This window comes from Centrocercus urophasianus, unplaced genomic scaffold (assembly GCF_019232065.1).
Source record: "Centrocercus urophasianus isolate 14NV4802_14NV808 unplaced genomic scaffold, USGS_Curo_1.0 seq_18, whole genome shotgun sequence".
NCBI lineage: Eukaryota > Metazoa > Chordata > Aves > Galliformes > Phasianidae > Centrocercus > Centrocercus urophasianus.
Genome location: NW_024884733.1, coordinates 5,617,875 through 5,636,027, shown reverse-complemented (window position 1 = coordinate 5,636,027; position 18,153 = coordinate 5,617,875). Strand labels below are relative to the sequence as shown.

Here is an 18,153-nt window from a genome sequence, read left to right as displayed (position 1 = left end):
TCCCTTCCCTTCCCTTTTCTAACAGAAGCTTTAATAGTTTCTTGCTACTCTCAATGGATTTATCTTGCACAGTGGTACTTGCACCCTACACCAGAGCCCTACTGTTCTAGTGGACCTTCAGCATTGATTCATCCCAGTCTTCAGCTGAAAGATTCCTTTTTCTCCAAGTTCCTGCGACTAAAGATCTGTGTGTGCAAAGGCAGTCAGCAGGCCTTTGTTCTCTTGAGATCTTATTCCAAGAAATTATGTCCAATTATTTGGTAATGGAGTGACTAAAGCAAGGCTTTAGCTGTCCTGTAATTTCCCTTATCAGCAAAAGCAACAACAGGAAAATCAGGTACTACTCACTTGCTTTATTTTCTTAGAATTCAACTCATGTTTATATCCCACGTGAATACCGAGACAGACAGACTCCATGAACAGTACACAAATGCAGTGTATTGCTTTGGTTCATTTTCATGAGCTTGGCTGAATTAATTAGGTGAAGTTAAAGAAAAATCTCTGTGTTGAAGGCATTTCAAGGTCAAAGAATCATCCCTTGCTGCACCGAGCTGCTTGTGCTGCACACACTGCCTTTCAAAAAATTCTTAGGAAAGTGAACTTCAAGAAAAATCTGCGTATCTTCTACAAAGCTCTGTCAAGTAGGGCAGTAAACCCCTCTCCAACAAGCAATACACCAATGCCATATAAACACGTTAGCTGTTCCTATCCATCAGCTGCAATACGGCACCACTGGATCAATTACAAAAAAAATAACGCACGAGAGTCTCAGATCCATCAAGACAGCAACGCAAGCTCACCAAAAAATGAAAAGGATGGCTCATTCCAGGATGTGGACAAAAGTAAAGTAAGCACACTCACCTTTATGGATACATCTTGGAGTAGGTGACCAGCCACTCTTTGTGCACATAATTTCACCATCCTCATTGTCAGTACGATAATTTGTATTGCAGAAATATTTAGCTCTTTCACCTTTATAATAGCTTTTCCAATTATTTTGGGTAATACCATTTTCCAGATGCCTGACATCACATATTTCTAAAGAAGAAAAGTAAGTACATTTAACCACAGTAATAAAAACAGCCAAAACTGTACTAAAATAATTCTTAGGAAGAGAGTTACCAAAATAGCCTCCTACTATCTTTGTGTCTATCCCCAAAAGACACCAGTGTTCAAACCTGAATCACAGCCTTCCACTGCCTTGTAATCACTGTATCCCCAAAACAGGAGTTTCACAAAGCACTAAGAACTGGCCTAGTAAACTAAAGTCCTTACTGTAGTTAATAAGCAAGGCTGGCTGATTTCACTGCCTTGAGTGTCATGTATAAGAACTCTGGTATGCTCTGCTAAGTCTCTCAAATTTGGATGTGTGTGCTGAGACACATAAAGGATTTGATCCCAGGCAATTTTATATCTCTGTGCAAGTGCATCAGCCACTCAAACCAGCTCTGGAGAATTTATCAACAGCTAAGCATGCTGTCCCTACAGCATCCTGTATCCCAAAACCTAGAAACATGGAAGGAATGTTGTGGTTGTGTTATTGAAGTAACTGATTGTCTACACTGAGCACAACTCTGCTCATTCCCTGCATTGATCTCCTGCCCACTGAGGACAGCAGGAGAAAAATTGACCTTCAGTTGATCCTTCAGGTTTTATATAGATAGGTAGAAACTGCACTGTGACCAAAGATCTGGGTTATGAGAGAAGTCCTCAGCTCTCTGGTTTAAATTTTTTTCCCATAGTTGAATGATTAATTCAGTGCATCTGGATCTCTTATTGCAGACATTCTTCCTCTCAAGTTCAGGTTGAATATTAGAAAAAAACTTCTCAGAAAGGGTGATGGTGCATTACAACAGGCAGACCAGAGAGGTGGTGTGTGATTCTATGATTTCCCATTGCCTCAAATTTGACTCATTTCTAATAAATGGATCAAATGTCTTTTTTTTTCAGAAGACATCTCTGCAAAAGGACAAAACACAGGCAAGCATAAAGAAGTTTGTTTGCAAGCCCAAATCCAGCTCTGTGCTCTCCATCTTTTCCTCACTGAAAGTGCATCCATCAATTCCTGGCCTCCGCTTCAAATAAAATAGAATGGAGAATGCCAGCAAAATGGTTGAGCAACCAACTAACTAACCAGACCAAAAAAAGAAATAATTAATTTTTCCACTGTCTGACAAATTGGTTTGGGTTTCAAGGGGACAGTTATGGAGTCATGATTAAGTGGACTTAATGCACACAACCTGCCAAGCTGGCTTTTTGGATTCCCCCCCAGAAGAGATGTGGCTCTTCCTTTTGAGTCCAGAAGGACATAATCTGGAGGAGGACGATTTCTGCAAATGAAGACATTTGTTAGAAAAAGACACTTGGAACCAAAGAGAGGATGGCAGTGCCTGCCTGGCATGAGGACAGCAGAGAGAGGGCAGCAGGAGTGTAGGAGGAGTCAATCATTACCCAGTGACACAGCTGCCAAGCATCAGGAACAAAAAGGTCAAGGACCTCTTGACTCGTCATTTCCCCAGTGCCACTGTCCTAAAAATGAAGATCTTGGATATCTTCTTCCATTTTTCCTCTCTAGAAAGGGAAAACAAAGATATGGGTAGGCAGAAGAAGAGAGAGAAGTTAAGGTGCGCAGAAGTCTGTAAAAACATAACAAAAATCTTAACTTTTCTAATGGCACCAAAGGTAGATCTGCCCAGCATCTGCAGACTCCTATTTGATTTTTTAACAGGCATTACAGGAAAGAAGAAGCAGAGAGGAGCTCTCAACCTCCAGAAGAGCAACAGCAGATGGGAAAAAAGTGATCTCACAGAAACCTACGTTTCCAGCTCAATTAACAGTGTGCAGCTTAGGCTGGAAGAGGACTTGAGCAGGCACTGTGCTGCAGCTGAGGTGTAAAAGCTGAAGGATGAACATCAGCAGATGGGCAGGTCCGAAAGGATGCTCTATGCCCATTGGGGAGCTGCTGGGAAGCACAAAACCCATTGAAACCACAAAGCTATGGATGGGTTCCTAGTGCTGCTGGCAGCAAGAGAGGAGCAAAGCTTCCAGAGGCACTGCGCCTGCCTTGCAGGGCCCCTCTCGTCCCTCAGCCCTCACTCTTTGAAGCACAGCCCCATTGTTTGCCTGTCTTTGAAGTGCCAAATGGGAAACATCCCAGCAGTCCTGCGTGTGGGGACAATAAATAGGCAGCTGGCATCGCATTGAGGCGGGAGGCAATGGGCAGCACCCACCTCCCATTTGCACTAATTGCATCCCTCTTGTTTTTGGAGGAATGGTTAATGACACATTTTTCATTTCCTTCTCCGCATCCCTCCTCTTCATTATTGTTTGTGAGCAAAATCCTTCCGGCTGCAAGACCTTGTCTTGCTCTATCCATTAGCTGAAATCCAAGGCATCTCTTCTTAACTTTCCCCTCTCAGTCCTGGGACAGCTCCTGTTCAGAAGACCCTAGGACCTTTTCTCTTCTGCAAGTGCAACCCAAAGCACTCCAGACAGGGCCAAAGCCCCTCAGAAGTCCATGAAATCTTTTCCAGGTATAGCTGCATCAGTTTCAAATACAATCCTCCATGGTAAAAGCTCTCCTCTAACCCCCACACCACCACCCAGCATTGGAGCTGGATGCCCTGCAGACCACCTCCTTGTCTTCACCAGTAACTACCCATTAGCAGATTCTCTGTTCTTCTTAACTTTATCTCCTGCCCACATGTTATTTTCCAGGGGATGTAGGCAGGATCCTCAGAGCACTGAGGAATGGCTGAGACCCTCAGGTGAAACCTTATCCACTCCATCGTCTCTCGCACCCAACTCTCATCACCACTGAAGCTGTCAGAGGCTGCCCAGCTCAGAGCTGCAGGATGAATGTCCAAAGGTACCTGGCTCTTCGTATGAGATTGTTCTTTTCTTGAGCAACCACCTGGCAAAAATGGGTTCCAATGTTTACCTGGCTTCTGTGTTTAATTCTTACACAACCTGGGAGGAGGAGCGGAGGACTCAGGGACGTGCCTTTGTTATTGCATGAGTAAAACCCTGCTTCTGTCAGTGCCACAAAGGGGACTGCTGCCGCCTTTATAACAGCTGCTAAGGCCAGAGGCAGCCTGGTTTTGGGCAACCCATTTGGTTTGTTCCATGTATGGGAAGAGAAGTGGTAGCTGCCCCATCCCTGGAGGTGTCAAGGCCAGAGCCCCATCACTCAATGGGGGTCCAGACAGTCTGATTTGGTGGGGGGCATCCAGCCCATGGCAGGGGGTTGGAACTGGGTGATCTTTGATGCCCCTTCCAACCCAAGCCATTCTATGATTCATCCTAAATGTCCGCCTCCAGCTTCACTTTTTACAGACTACTGTGGCCAAGGAGGAACAAACCCAGTCCTCATGCACAGAACCAGACACCACAGGTCAAATCTCAGCAAAAAACACTTTGTCACCAAGCCTGCCTGAAACAGCTTTTGTGGATTTAACCACTGAATAATTCCTGCTAATTAACCACATCCCTTTTGTCCTCAGGAGAGGCATACCTGTACAGAAGGCACCTGGTTCAGCCAGTCTGGAGCAGGATGGCAGCAACTAACTCCTATACCTTACCCTCACCCCACCTGCCCCAGCAGCACAGATAAGTAGAGCCAACAGGATGAGGTGGTGCCAACAGGAGAGGGGCTCTTGCAAGCTGGACACTTCCAGCTGCTTTCCCCAAAGCAAAGCAGGACATTTGCTCATACCCTCAATGCTTGGCTGTCCAAGGGCATTGCACAAGACCCCTTTTCTCTTTGTGGATCGCAGCTGCTCCCCAGCAGCAAGGAATCAAATTGCCTCATTATGGTTTTAGGATTGCTAATTGCCAGTTACAAGAAACCCAGCCATAGAAGACAATGTCTCTCTCTACGCCCTGAAAGACAACACTGGCCCTGGGGATGATCTCTGGGTGCAGCAGCCCATACACACAGCACTGAGTGGGTGATTTTTCCTGGCTTCTCCTCCTTGTGCATAGATTTGTGATGACATGGTAATTCATGAGGCACCAGCCTCAGTGAGAGCTGAAGAAGCCCAACTTGCACCCTGGTTTTTACATCCATTCTCACATAGCAACTGGCTCTGCTCTTTTGGGATGCTGAACCACCGCTGTTCCACAGGGCCAGCCTGGAGGAGCTGCCTCAGCCCGAACTTCTGGCCTGGTTTTGTTTGCCCTGCAGATTGCTTTCTTCACACTGTATTTGATTACCTGCCATATATCTGTGGGAGATATCACCTTTTACAACTTCCTCATATCACGTATTCAGGATTAACACAGCTACTGCTAGAACACCCTTATGCTTGTGTTCTTCATCCTGTTCACTTTACAGGCAACCCATATATGTTTCCCATGCTCCGCTCCTGGGCAGTGCTGGAGATCAGACTGGTTTAGAAGTGAAACCACCCAACTCCTCATTGTGCACAATGAATGGCTTTGAGCAGCAGAATAAGTCACACAGCCCCTTCTTCTTTAAGACCCACACTCCTCTGTGTGCCAATTGCATGCCTCAAGCACTCCCTGTGCACAGATCAATGGGCAATCCCAGTGAGCCCACCCTGAGCTGCAGATAGCTCAGACTGATCTCCCTTTGTGCTGTAGTGATATTACTAAATCATATTTTTATTGCTGTCATATTGGTTAAAAAATATGCACTTCAGTACAACCATTAACCACAATTACAACTCATTTGCACAGAATCTGAAACTAGATGTGCATTTGCTCTTCTGCTATCAACCAATAAATCTCAAGTGCACGTGGACCAGACAGCAAGGCAAGCAATCACTTTGCCTGTAGCTTTTAGCTGTCCCAGCAAAGAGCTTTGCAAACAGCATTTTCTCCATTTTTGTTGACTGGTGGGTGCCCCGTCACGGCAGACAGCCAAGGTCAGCCTGGATGGGGCTCTGAGCACACAATGGAGCTGTAGGTATCCCTGTTCACTGCAGGGAAGTTGAACCAGATGGCTTTTAAGGTCTTCTTCCAACTCAAACAGTTCTATGATCCTGGAGCCCACAGCTTGTCCTTGGGCTCTGACCATTTGTAATCTCCTAGCCATGTAAATCCTTTATGGGGCATTGGCCCTGGTGTCTGCTCAGAGCTCCCCTGTGCAGTTTGCCTCTCCTCCAGGACAATGGGCATTCGGATTAAAATATCTGTTAGCTTGCTGAATTTTTTACTCTCCGCTGGTCTCTGGAATCCAAGTAGTGCAGAACTGTTTTGCAGCTTCATGCAGCTCTTTATGGGTCTGTGAGCATTCAGGCTTGGCAGGATCCAGTACGGTGCCAGCTAGCCTAAATTCAGCAGTACTCCAGCTTTGAGGCTTGAGGAAGAGGCTCTTGGAAGCATCCTACCTGCACAGAGAAAAAAAAAAAACAAAAAACCTACACTCTAAGGCCATAAGAAAGGCATTAAACTGAACACACCCTACACACAATTCAACATGGGCAGAGCTCAGAAAAGGGATGCTGCACAGCTCTGAGCTCCTGAGCGCGAAGATACGGGCCCAGGTGGGGCTGCTTGGGGGAACCGAGGTCTATAAAGCCCCAACATCCACCCATACCGATAGGCGTGTTTGTTCCTTAGGCTTAGGTTTGTTCCTTAGGGACCGGCATCCCCCACCCGCATCCACCGCTCCGCCCCAACGCCGGCAGCGGTCCGCGGACGCTTAGCGCCCCCTGACGGTACGGGGTGAGCCGCACAGCGCAGCGGGGCGGGGGCGGGCTGAGCTCGCGGAGATGTTTCTGCCGTGATTCAAGTTCATTAGCTCCGATGATGCCTCCGAAGGGAAACGTTCCTCCTTTCGATTCCAGCCGACTTGGGCCCGAGCCTGTTTTTCATAAGGGCCGGTAAATGCAAACAGATAGGGCTCTTCCATTGGAAACAGGCGGCGTGAGACATAATTAAAGAAGTATGCACTGGCGTTTCAAAGAACCGTTTTCAATTACTGCTATTTCGAGAGTATGAAGGGGAAATATTTTAAACAAGACCGCTTCAGAAACAGATGATGTTTGTCATTAGTTTTGAAATAATATTTGATTATGGGACCGAAGTTTTCATTTGCCAGATCTCCCTTACATGGGCACAATGGGGCTGATGCACTATGGTGTGGGAGCAGGAGTGCAGGTCCTAGGGAGAGGGCTTCTTTTTCCATAGGAAATGTCCTCCTTCTCCCATTGCCCATTTTTCAGTTACAGGATCATTCAGATTGAAAAAGAGCACTAAAAAGAGGACTAGGATTACCAAGGCCAACCCCAATCCCCCCAACATCATGCCCACTGACCACATCCCTCAGTGCCACATCTCCACTGTTCCTGAACACCTCCACAGGTGGTGACCCCACTGCATTCCATACTGACACCCATAGGTTCAGCACCACATTACCCAGCAGCTTGAGGTCAATGAACCTCTCTATCCAAGCTTCCTTTGGCCACATGCAAAGTGGGCACATCCGCGTTCCCTTTCATCTTCTGGATTCTTCCAGCACTTCAGTCACTGGGGCTCCTGGGAGACCCCAAAGCCTTCACGAGGTCAGCAGCATGGGAATTGCCTGGCCATGGAGGAGGGCTCTCCACTGACATCTGCCCTGTGAGCTTGTGAGGCTAGAGCAGCAGAAATGCTGGTCCTCGACAGACCATGAGAAATCCTTTCCTTGCGCTATTTACAGCAGCCAAGGACATTTTTTCCTTCTGGAAACACCGCAAGGAGGACGTTTCTCATGGCTACTGAGAAAGGGGAGGGTCTGCTCTGGGGAATAGTGTGAGCTGGGGCAGCACCACAGCACATCAAAGTGAGCCCAGGAGGCCAAACCCAGTATTTTGCTGCTCCTGTGTCAGAGTGCAGCATTGCTGGCGTCAGCACAGGCTCTCGTATGTAGGATGAGCATCAGCAGGCTGCAGGGACATCCAGCAAGTGGAGGCATCAACAGACAGCTCCTGTCCATGTTCCTGGGCCCACAGCTATTCCCAAATCCATGGCTGCTGGACCTGAGGCGCACATGATGGCTTCCCTGTCTCACCGAGGGTCAGATGATTCCTGCAGATTCTCACCTGGTGGAGCTGGACATGGGTGGTAATGCCTCCTTTTCCATGCATGGATTTTACAGGGGCTGTAAGTGGTGGGTAAGTCAACATTTTCTCACTGAGTCACCATTGCCATTCCCAGTGCAGTTTCCCACTCCTGCTGCCCACTTCGAGGCATGCAGGGGCCCAGGCCCTTTCTCCCCATCTCCACTCCCATCCCCTTTCCCAGCTCCATCACTATTACCACCCCCAATCCCATCCCACCACTCCCCTTCAGCCTTTGGTGACAGAGAGCTATGGCTCCACCACTGGCCTATGGCCTCCCAGGTCCAGGTATGAGCAGAACACTGTGATGATCCAGCAAATCCTCCCTTTCCACACCCACCTCCCTCCCTTCTTACACCACAGCCCCTCAGAAAGGGACCATCCACCTGCATCACTGTCAGACACCATCCTTTGGCATGGTCCCAAGCTAATCCTGGTGCTTTCCAACCACTTGTAAGACCATGACAACACCACCAGCCCTGATTTCTGCTTGCCTCCTGCCTCCATGAGCCTGCAGAAAGCATCCCGCAGAGAGCAGCCACTGTGTTAAAGAGCAGAAGGGTTTCAGCTTTGGCCAAGCTCTGGCAGGTTCCCAAAGCTGGGAAGGAGAAAAGAGTTATGAAAACACTCATCAGAAGGCAGTGAGAAATTAGATGTAGGTCACTTGAACTCCAGCCCCGAGAAAAGGGGTCAAGCCCACGGGGTAAAGCACAGCTGGATGGGAAGAAGCCAGCAGAGTTTTGGAGGAGAAATGGCTTGATCTGTTAATTTGCTGACATTCCCCAGGCTGGGCTTTTCCTCCCCTCGGGGATGCAGGTCTGGCCTCACGTGCACACAACGGGATGTGGATAATGCCTCAGGGATGGGGTCTGGCCCAGGTGACTGGGACCATACATCTGCTGAGAGAAAGCCACAGTGCAGTGTGATTCTCCTTTTAACACACATTTTGGGGATCGTGTGATGCTTTTCTTACCATTTGCACACATTTAAAAGAGCACAGGGCCTTGCTTTCACATCCTCTAAATCTGAGTGAACAAGCCTGAAATTTGTATTAACACTGACATCAAAAAACATGACTTGCAAAATTAACTTAGTGCAGTTCTACCAGTGAAGTTCTTTCCTTCTCATTTGCACACATTTACCAGTAATTATTGCAAACACCAGTTCCAGCACCTCCACTGCTGCCCCTTGCCTAACATCAGGCAGATCTTCACAGATGCCAAACCTCCAATTTCAAAAGCAATTTGTACTTAAGAACAATTATCTCCCAAGAACAACAACCTTTGCTTTGGGGACTTTGTATATTGCAATTTTTAAAGTGCTGCTACTCAGCAGTCTGAAAATTTAGTGGAGAGCTGGAGAACATAACTTCATCTGATTTCTGTCTATAGGGAAGAGCTGAAACCAGGCATAAGGGTTGCAGTGAGGCTGGAGATCCAAGCTGGGGAGGAGCTACCGAGATATAGAATCATAGAATCATAGAATCACCAAGGTTGGAAAAGACCTAAAAGATCATCCAGTCCAACCGTTCACCTATTCCCAATAGCTCCCACTAAACCGTGTCCCTCAACACAACATCCAGCCTTTCCTTGAACTCCCCCAGGCTCGGTGACTCCACCACCTCCCTGGGCAGTCCATTCCAGTGCCTGACCACCCTTTCTGAAAAGTAAGACTTCCTCATGTCCAGCCTGAATCTCCCCTGCCGTAGCTTGAAGCCATTCCCTCTGGTCCTATCACTAATGACACGAGAGAAGAGGCCGACCCCCAGCTCACTACAACCTCCCTTCAGGAAGTATAGAGAGCAATGAGGTCTCCCCTGAGCCTCTTCTTCTCCAGGCTGAACATTCCCAGCTCCTTCGGCCTCTCCTCATATGGCCTGTGTTCCAGACCCCTCACCAGCTTTGTTGCCAAGTAGATGTTGCTTTAGCCATGAGCTGAAAGAGGCAAAGGGGAGCAAATCCTCTGTGCCAGCCCAAAGTATGGCTCAGCCATTCAGATGTACAATTATAGAACCAGCTTGTTTAGAAAAAACCTTCAAGATCATTGACTCCAATCACTGACTTGACCTACAGAGTCCTGTCAGCAGCCCAAATCCCTTAGTGCCATGCGCTCACATCTGGGGACACAAGATAGAATTTCCTTCTGAAGAGCCCAAGACCCTCTACAGAACAGAGGAACCACAAGGAGCAGGTGACCCTTGGAAAGCACAGGGCAGGGCCAGATACCCAGATCTCCAGCCAGCTAGGTGGTGGAGGCTCTCCAAAGACGGCATCCCCTTGGATGCTGCATTCAGGGCCATGGAGAGCCAAGAGACACATTCAGCCTCCCTCTGCTTCCAACTTCATCTTGCCCTGGAAGGCTTTGCAACCTTGCTCCTTCTGGGAGATTTATAGCTTGGCCCCACAGTTGCACTCAGTTCAGAGTTTACATAAACGTTGGGCAAAGTCCATTGCTGACATTTCACGCCATCAAGGACTGCAACAGCTGCTGAAACAGCCAAATCATAGGGGTTCATGCCCTGGAGAGAAGGGGCTTTAAATCTTCCCCTGCCCAGCCACTGACCTCATGTCATTGGGCTGCTCCAGCTGCCGGCAGGGCTGATTCATTCTCCTGCAGGGAGATTTCCCTGGGCAGTAGCACAGAGGCTCAGCTCAGGCACCACCAGCCCAAGATGGTGCCACCATGATGGAGGCTCCAAGGGATGGAGCACAATCACAGCCTCACCTGCACTTCAGGAAGCAAAGAATACCCTTCAATGTCAGAAAAAGCAGAGCCTGAGAATCAAGGAGATTCCTGCACATTGCTGTTCCCTGATGCTCAGGACAGAGACAGAAGCCATAGAACCTGTTTATGACTTGTACAAACATGATGAATGGCTGCTCCGAAAGCATTTCAGATGGGCTGCTCCTCGCCTGCATCTTCATAAGCTGATGTTTGGGAATAGTTAAAGAGCTGTCTTGACTTGGTTAACTTGATAGCCACAATGTTTCACCAAGCTGATGCAGGATTTATGTCTCAATCAGGCGATAATGTTTGGTAAGCATTTGGTTTTGGTGGAGATTTACGTCCTATCAGAGATCTGACAGATTTACATGTGTGCCAGAGGTAGAGTTTCAAGAGGAGCCTACTGTGAAACACTGAGCATAGGGTCTTACTGCCCAGAGGGCAAGTCCCTGTGGACACTGTGTCCTGGCCCCCGCTGTTGCATTGCCCTGCTAATGTTTTCAAGTAATAAAATGAAATAAAGTCTAAGGGAGCTGCCTGGTGACAGAAAGCATTTGCAATGTGGTTCTCCTCCTCCATCTTTTTGATGAGAACCCATCATAATCCAGCCTCAGGAGGGAGGCGATGCCCATCTCTTGTTCTCCCAGCAGAGCTGCAACTCAGAGGAAATATCCCTGTGATGCAAGCAATGGCCACAACAGCTTCATGCTTCAAGCAGGTACATGAGCATCTTGAACATCTACAGGTACGGCCAAAAAGTAGCTGGAGCTGATGGCTGGTTTTTGATTGATGGTTCTGAGCATGCTTTGGCACTGGAAGGAACCAGAGGTCCTCACATCACTGATTTGGCATGCTGAGCTTCAAATCCTGGCTCCTTCTCCATGGTGTTCATCATTAATGTGGGAATCGCTATTAATCAGCAAGTGCTCATTTCCTCATTACTCACCCATAACGGGACGCGGCCAGCGTGCCGGCACCTTCAAGCAGTGGTTGTTTAATGACTCGTACCTTGAAGGCATCCCAGGAAAAACAAGCACGAGCAGAGTCACTCGGTGTCAAATAAACCACACATTTTAGAATTTGCTGAAACAGTGACGTTTAAGTGCATAAAAGTTCTGGAGGGGGTCATCAGATTTCAGATTTGGTTGCACAAGGTAGCATTTGGCCAGGACAAACAAAGACTTGTTTTTTTTTTTTTTGGTTTTTTTTTTTTTTTTTTTTTTTCCCCTCTTCTACTTTAAACAGCTTCCTCCAATCCTTTCTTTGGAAAAGGAGGAAAGGTGAAATGTGGCAAGAAGGGTGCAGGGGAAACAGCTTTTCAGCCACATTGTGCAAACTCCTCCTTTCCCAACGAACAATACTAGGGAAAGGAGCCCCACAACAGTAGCTGGGCAGAGGAACAAGAGGGCTTGTCTCAGTCCCAAAGCATTGCAGACCCTTCCTCAGCTCCCCCCAGCACCTACCTCCTGTCCATGCACTTCTCTTGCTTTTTCTTCATCACTTTTGTTGCCCATGTCTGTGAGTCTGGGAGTCTGTGTTATCAGTTCACATTTAGTGGAAAACATGGCACGTGCAGTAGCTGGATGGGGGAGCAGAGCCTGGACCCACCACTGCTCTCCTGACTAGAGATACTCAAAACCTGGATGTTTTCCTGCTCGATCTACTGTAGAGAACCTGCTTTAGCAGGGATTTGGGCTTAGCGATCTCCAGAGGTCCCTTTCAGCCCCTACACCTACAACTGTACCTCAAGAATACAGCTGCGTGCATTAGCACAGAGCAAACAAATATGTCGCATGTGTACAGCACATGCAACACGCATTTCCCAAATGATTTTGGGCACAGGAACCTTCCTGCTCCTGTACAGCCCACGCTTCTCTCTCTTTGCTTCAATAAACTCAACACATGTGATGAAATCGACTTACACGCATGCAGCAACGCCGTCTTTGAAGAGAAAATCTGCAGAATGAGCCATCCTCAGGCATGCAGCCTGTGGGGCTGTGCAGGTGGGGACACACGTAGCTGCATGGAGACATCTGTGATTGTCCCCTGTGTGTCACTCCTGTCCCCACGTGGGGGCTGGAGGTTGAGATCTGCACAAATGTGCTGCCAGGGCTCCTATCCAACAGAAGGAGTGTGAGTGTTCTGGCACAGTTAGAGGTTTAGGATGCGTTTTTTTAATTAGGAAAATAACAACTTTGCTGACTTTTCTATTCTGGTCTTGTTCTGCTCTCGTTAACTGCTCTTTTTGTATCAAGCAGCACCCTAGCCCAGGCTCAAGCCCTTATGACCGCTGATGGGAAGCATTTTGTTTCGTAACAGTGGTCTCAGCCAGCAGAGCACATGAGAACATTTTTTCATGAACATGAAAGATGCTATTTTAGAAACTGTTCTCCCCCATGTTTATGGTGCTTAGAGATGCGCCAGCTCAAACACTTTGCAGCCACGTGCACCATTTAACCCACTGGGGCCAGGCAATGGGGCGTGCAGAGTTTCCATGTGCCAGATGTGTAGTGGCTGTCCCCTTGATATGTTGGATTCCTGCTGCTTATTCATTTACAGCTTAACAGTCTTTCCTCCTCTTTTGGCATCCTTTATCCTCAACGGGAAGGTCCTTCTCTTTCCTGATGAGCAGACCTCATGCTCACTGCCTTTTCCACCTTGTCTCCTTTGTGGTTACAAAGCCCCATTCAGCATTGTGATTTCACGTCTTCATATCTCCCCAGAAACCAGGCCTGCTGAGGTCAGCTTCAACGCAAGGCTCCAGGTAGGTCTAAAAGCTCCCATGCAGTGCTGGGGATGCCACAAACCCAACAGCATTAAGGCAGCAGGAGGGTTCCAGCAAAAGCTCCACTGAGATCACTATCCACCATGTCCAACAAAAATACACACTCCCCTGTCACAGAGCTAAGCGGAGTCACCCAGAGTTATGATTTCCTTTCAGCAGATATTTCATCTTCAGGCTGTCACTTTCGCTCAGGCCATGATTAAAACAATAAACCCCAGAGAAGCCACCCTGCTCCCCGTCAACAGCTGCTTCTCCTCGCTGCAAGCCATTCATCACCAAGAGGAGAGAGGGGAAATTAAAGACAGATTATTATTATTATTATCTATAATTTGAGGCTGCCACGCTGGGTGAGTGAGCTCTCCTTGGCGAAGCCTGAGGTGGATCTGTTGGTGTGAGGGATGTGCCACATGCCAAGCACCTTCAGCAAGTCATCAACCTGGGTGGATTACTGCTGCTTACCTCTGAAATCCTTCTTGGCCACTTGTGTTAGATCCAAAACTTCATCTTGAGGAAAAAAACGCCCAGTAAGTGCACCACTTTGACTACCAATGTGGTCCTCAACATCCTAACCCAACCCATTCTTCTTCATCTCTGCCATGTCTTAGCTGGGATGGCAGCATGAGACCTTCATGGCCCTAAACAAACTGGGTTATGAGGATGAAGTGGGAACCTGGTTGTCCTCTGAGCCTGCAATCACAGAATCATAAAGATTGGAAAAGATCATCAGGTCCAACCATCCACTTACCAACAATATTGCCCACTGATTGCGTCCCTCAGTGTCACATTCCCATGGTTCTTGAGCACCTCCAGGGACAGTGATACCACCACCGCCTCCCTGGGAAGCCTGTGCCAATCCACCACCACTCTTTTTGAGAAGAGATGTTTTCTAATATCCAACCTGAGCCTCCCCTGGTACAACTTAAAGCCACCCTCATCCTATTGCTATTACCTGGGAAAAGAAGTCAAACCCCACCTCACCACAAAACGTCCATGTGCCATTATGTAGACATGAAGAACCATCCAGCCAGGCTGACTGCAGGGCTCATGAAGGAGATACCTACAACTGTCTGCTTGAGAGATGCTGAAGAAAAGAGCCTTCATCCTGCCAAGTTCTGGACACAAAACATCCTGCTCAGATGTCTCACTTGAGCCATGGTGACGTGTGGCTGTGGCAGACACATAGCAGCTTTCCTGGGAGTTTATTTTTCAAAGGCTCAGTGTGTTCCATTTCAGTACGGCTGGAAAATCTATTGTGTCAGTGCCCCAGCCATGCCTGTGCATACTTGCATTTTCATTACAGTATTTTTAGAGATTTCCACTCCTCGGCCTGATTTGGGAAGAAGTCAAAAATGTGAAATCTTGGACACTACCACAGGAAAAGAAACTCAATTTTTCAGTCAGCATTAGATACAGCCCTCAGACGTGGTGATGGATGTGCTGCCAGCCTGGAGAGCTGCACTCCAAAGATAAGGGCCTGATGTGTCCCAGGAGGACTCTGTCCCCCAAGGAGCTGCTCCCAGCCCATCCTGCCCAAAAGCCACCCCGAAACCCAGCGGTGCTAAGGAGCAATGCCAGCAACATGGTTTGACTGCCTGTGCACTGAAAACTCACCTACTTCTAATCTGGTTGCTTTTCGGGCAGATAGAACCAGCCTTTCTGTCCACTTCCGTTGCACATGGTGCACTTTGGGGTGAAAACCTCCTGGACCAACAGCTGCAGCCAGAAACCTATTGAGCACATTTATCTAGTGACATCCTGTAAGAGCAAAGCTCTACAGTCACTCAGCTTTCCTCCATCAGGTTGATGTTTCAAGCATTTCCACACACCCAGTAGCACTGAGTAAAGCAACAGCCTAGATTCTCACTAAAGGGTGCCTCAGTCCATGGGCCTCACCTCTAGCCAAGCATCTCATGTCAGATGAAGGTCAGCCCAACACTCTGTGACGAGGCCATGAGGGGTGGATGTACTGGGATCCCAATGAGAGGTCATGTTGAGCTGAGCTCTGCTGGTGTTTCTCCCGAAAGCAGGATCCCACATCTTGCTGAGGAGCTCAAACAACTCCAGCCCTGTGGCTGGTTTGGAAGCTACGCCATTTGCAACTCTGTTTCTTTTGATAACCAGACAATCATGTGCTAGGAGCTGATGTTATCATTTCAGTATCAAGGAGCAGCTTAGCTCAAGGCAGGTTAACTGCAGATGCTCAGCAGGTACCTGCCCTCTTTAGAAGGTTCCCAGACATCAGTCGCTCCAAACTTTCAGCCCAGTTGCCTTAATTCAGAAGTTAGGAGTCCATCACAGGGAAGCAGGAAGGTAGCCAATACACACTCAGGAATCCCCCCAACAACTGCTGTATCCCTAAAACACAACTCACCAACTCCAACCAAGCCTGATACCTTTCCCCACAAAGAAAAAAGCTCCTCCTTAGCACCTGCCCACTCCTATTTTAACAGCTGACTCCACTAATTAGCCCTCATTAGCCTCTGTGCCCCTCCTTTGTTTGGCAGTGAAGTCTCTTCCCTGTTGAGGTGATCCCATTTTGTCCCCCATCCAGGCAGTGAGACCAAGCACTTTTCCTCTTCTGGTTTCCTTACCTCCCACCCTCTTTGCCAGCCCCCCAGCCCCACCATAACAATGCCCAAGCTTTAGCCTCACCACACTCAGGGATCTTCCCATCGCCAGCCCACGCTGTGGGACCTCAGGGCAGTAACACGTCACACGTGGGGCAGCTGATGGGGACTGGGGAGCTTTTCCCCCACCTTTTATTGAAAATCATTTCTATTCTAGTGCAAACACTGTACATTTTACATCACAAAGCCAGAGATAATTTACAGGATCCGCTTCCATCTGGGAGTCCCTCCCATGGCATCATGTGTCAAACCCCCCCAGCTTCATCTATCATCCATGCCATGACTGCAAATCCCATTCACAGAGAATCGGTGCCTGTTCCTGTGTCGGGAAGGGGGTAAGGCTGAGAAATCAGTGCTTGTACAGAACAGGCAAGTGTGACTCAAGATCATTTTTTCCCCTGAACCGTACTAAAATATGGCAATAATGGGGGTAACCATGGCAACGTCCTTGGAGCTGCAACCAAACACCTCCTAAAACCCCACAGCACTCCATGCCTTCAGGACAAGGCTCTGAATTTGCAAATCTATTTACACAGTTCAGTAACATACAGATAAAATGAACATGATGGTAACATTTGGCTTGACAGATGATACTGCATGTTGGCTGAGGCCATTGGCGACTGAGTACAAACAAAACCTGCCCATTGATCCAGCTGCACTCGTTTAGCAGATATATGCGAACAAAGCACTACTGATATTATGTGAACCCCTTTGTGTAAACATCCTAGCATGGGCCTTGAGATGTGTTTCTCTGTCCAGGAATGAGTAACACTGGTCGGGTGCAGCAGAGGGCAGAAAGGCAAGGAGGGGGTGAGCCAGACACTGGGCAGACAGCTGAGGAGCTGCCTGTTGCACCAGTCCCTTTTCCTTCTGATGTTGCAGGACAGTTTTCAATCATGGCTCTGTTTGTGTAGGCACAGGAACCAAGAGTTTCTAAATGAAGGCTGAGATTTCCAATAGCATAACCTGGTCCCAGGAGCTGGAACTGCATACTTGTGATAGAAATAGTTTGGTTTAGAAATGCCAGCTCCTCTGCACTATAGAAGGCCAAAAAAAAAAAAAAAAAAAAGGATCAAAACAGAACATCAGGGATTTCTTAAAATCCCTGTTCAGTCTTTGTGTTCTGTTCTGTATAGCTTTAAGTCCTGATCACACGTGCATTTCTTCTTTTGTCAAAAAGGAAGAAAAAAAAGTCCACAAGCAATCACACATGCAATCACCAGCACAACTTACACCAGTTTGGATTCAGGGCTTTGTTTCCAGCGTAGCTCAAATACCTTGTCTGGACTTCCGTTCATACTCAGCCAGTATAATTTCACCTTCACTTTAAAGAGATTTATTTCTCATTTCCTGTAACGTGCTATTTTAGACTACCCTGTGGCAGACATCTGCACATGCCCAAGGCAGCAAACACCAAGATGGAGACCTAAGGAGTATCCCTCATGGCCGAGCTTCATTCTCCTCCCCACATCCCTGTGTGGACCACAGATAAGCTCTGCTGAATTCAGTAGGGCAACTCCAGGGTTAGCATGGGACATGTCTCTTAGAGAAGCACTATTTGCCATAATTAAGCCCCTTCCTCACCCAAGGTTTCCAAGAGGCAGGCACAACAAGCAACACGAAAGATCCTAAGATCTTTGCTTGCATGGAAGACACACCTTTTGGGTTGCATCTTCTCTGCTTTTCAAGGAGAGAAGGAAATAAGGTTCTAATTGGCTCTTCAGATGAGGGAGGGCAGGTGGGAAGAGTAAAGGAGAGTGGTGAAGGCTATAGGGCAGGTGGTAATGATAGGTCTGTGTGTTCTCCCTGCTGAGACATTACCCATCCTCTGAGGGATTGGTGGAAACTTTCCACCCGATGTCCCTGTGCGTTCCCAGTCACACGAACCCACCTAGTCAGTTAGGTGACAAGATCCTCATCTTATTCCATCAGGATGCAAATACCCAAGAGA

General features: G+C 47.9%; 2 long non-coding RNA genes across 7 annotated transcripts in view; one reads left to right on the top strand and one right to left on the bottom strand.

Moving 5' to 3' along the window:
- The window catches only part of LOC122160895, a 7,813-nt gene extending 3,243 nt beyond the window's left edge, over nucleotides 1-4,570 (bottom strand). The window contains exons 1-3 of one of the 4 annotated variants that reach the window (XR_006168981.1): nucleotides 4,514-4,570; nucleotides 2,241-2,571; nucleotides 862-1,038 (exon numbers count right to left, since the gene is read on the bottom strand). This is a non-coding gene — a long non-coding RNA (uncharacterized LOC122160895). Of the gene's footprint in view, nucleotides 1-861; nucleotides 1,039-2,240; nucleotides 2,572-3,230; nucleotides 3,807-3,872; nucleotides 3,918-4,513 lie in introns of those variants that run through there. The other 3 variants (XR_006168984.1, XR_006168983.1, XR_006168982.1) reach the window with 3 other exon arrangements.
- On the top strand, nucleotides 7-5,673 carry LOC122160894. Of its 3 annotated transcripts, XR_006168980.1 has the most exons (4): nucleotides 7-847; nucleotides 1,951-3,533; nucleotides 3,718-3,868; nucleotides 4,503-5,673. It is a non-coding gene; the product is annotated as an uncharacterized LOC122160894 (long non-coding RNA). The 3 variants fall into 3 exon arrangements; XR_006168978.1 differs by having other exon boundaries at nucleotides 1,951-3,868; XR_006168979.1 differs by lacking the exon at nucleotides 4,503-5,673 and having other exon boundaries at nucleotides 1,951-3,939.
- Nucleotides 5,674-18,153: the final 12,480 nt, after the last annotated feature.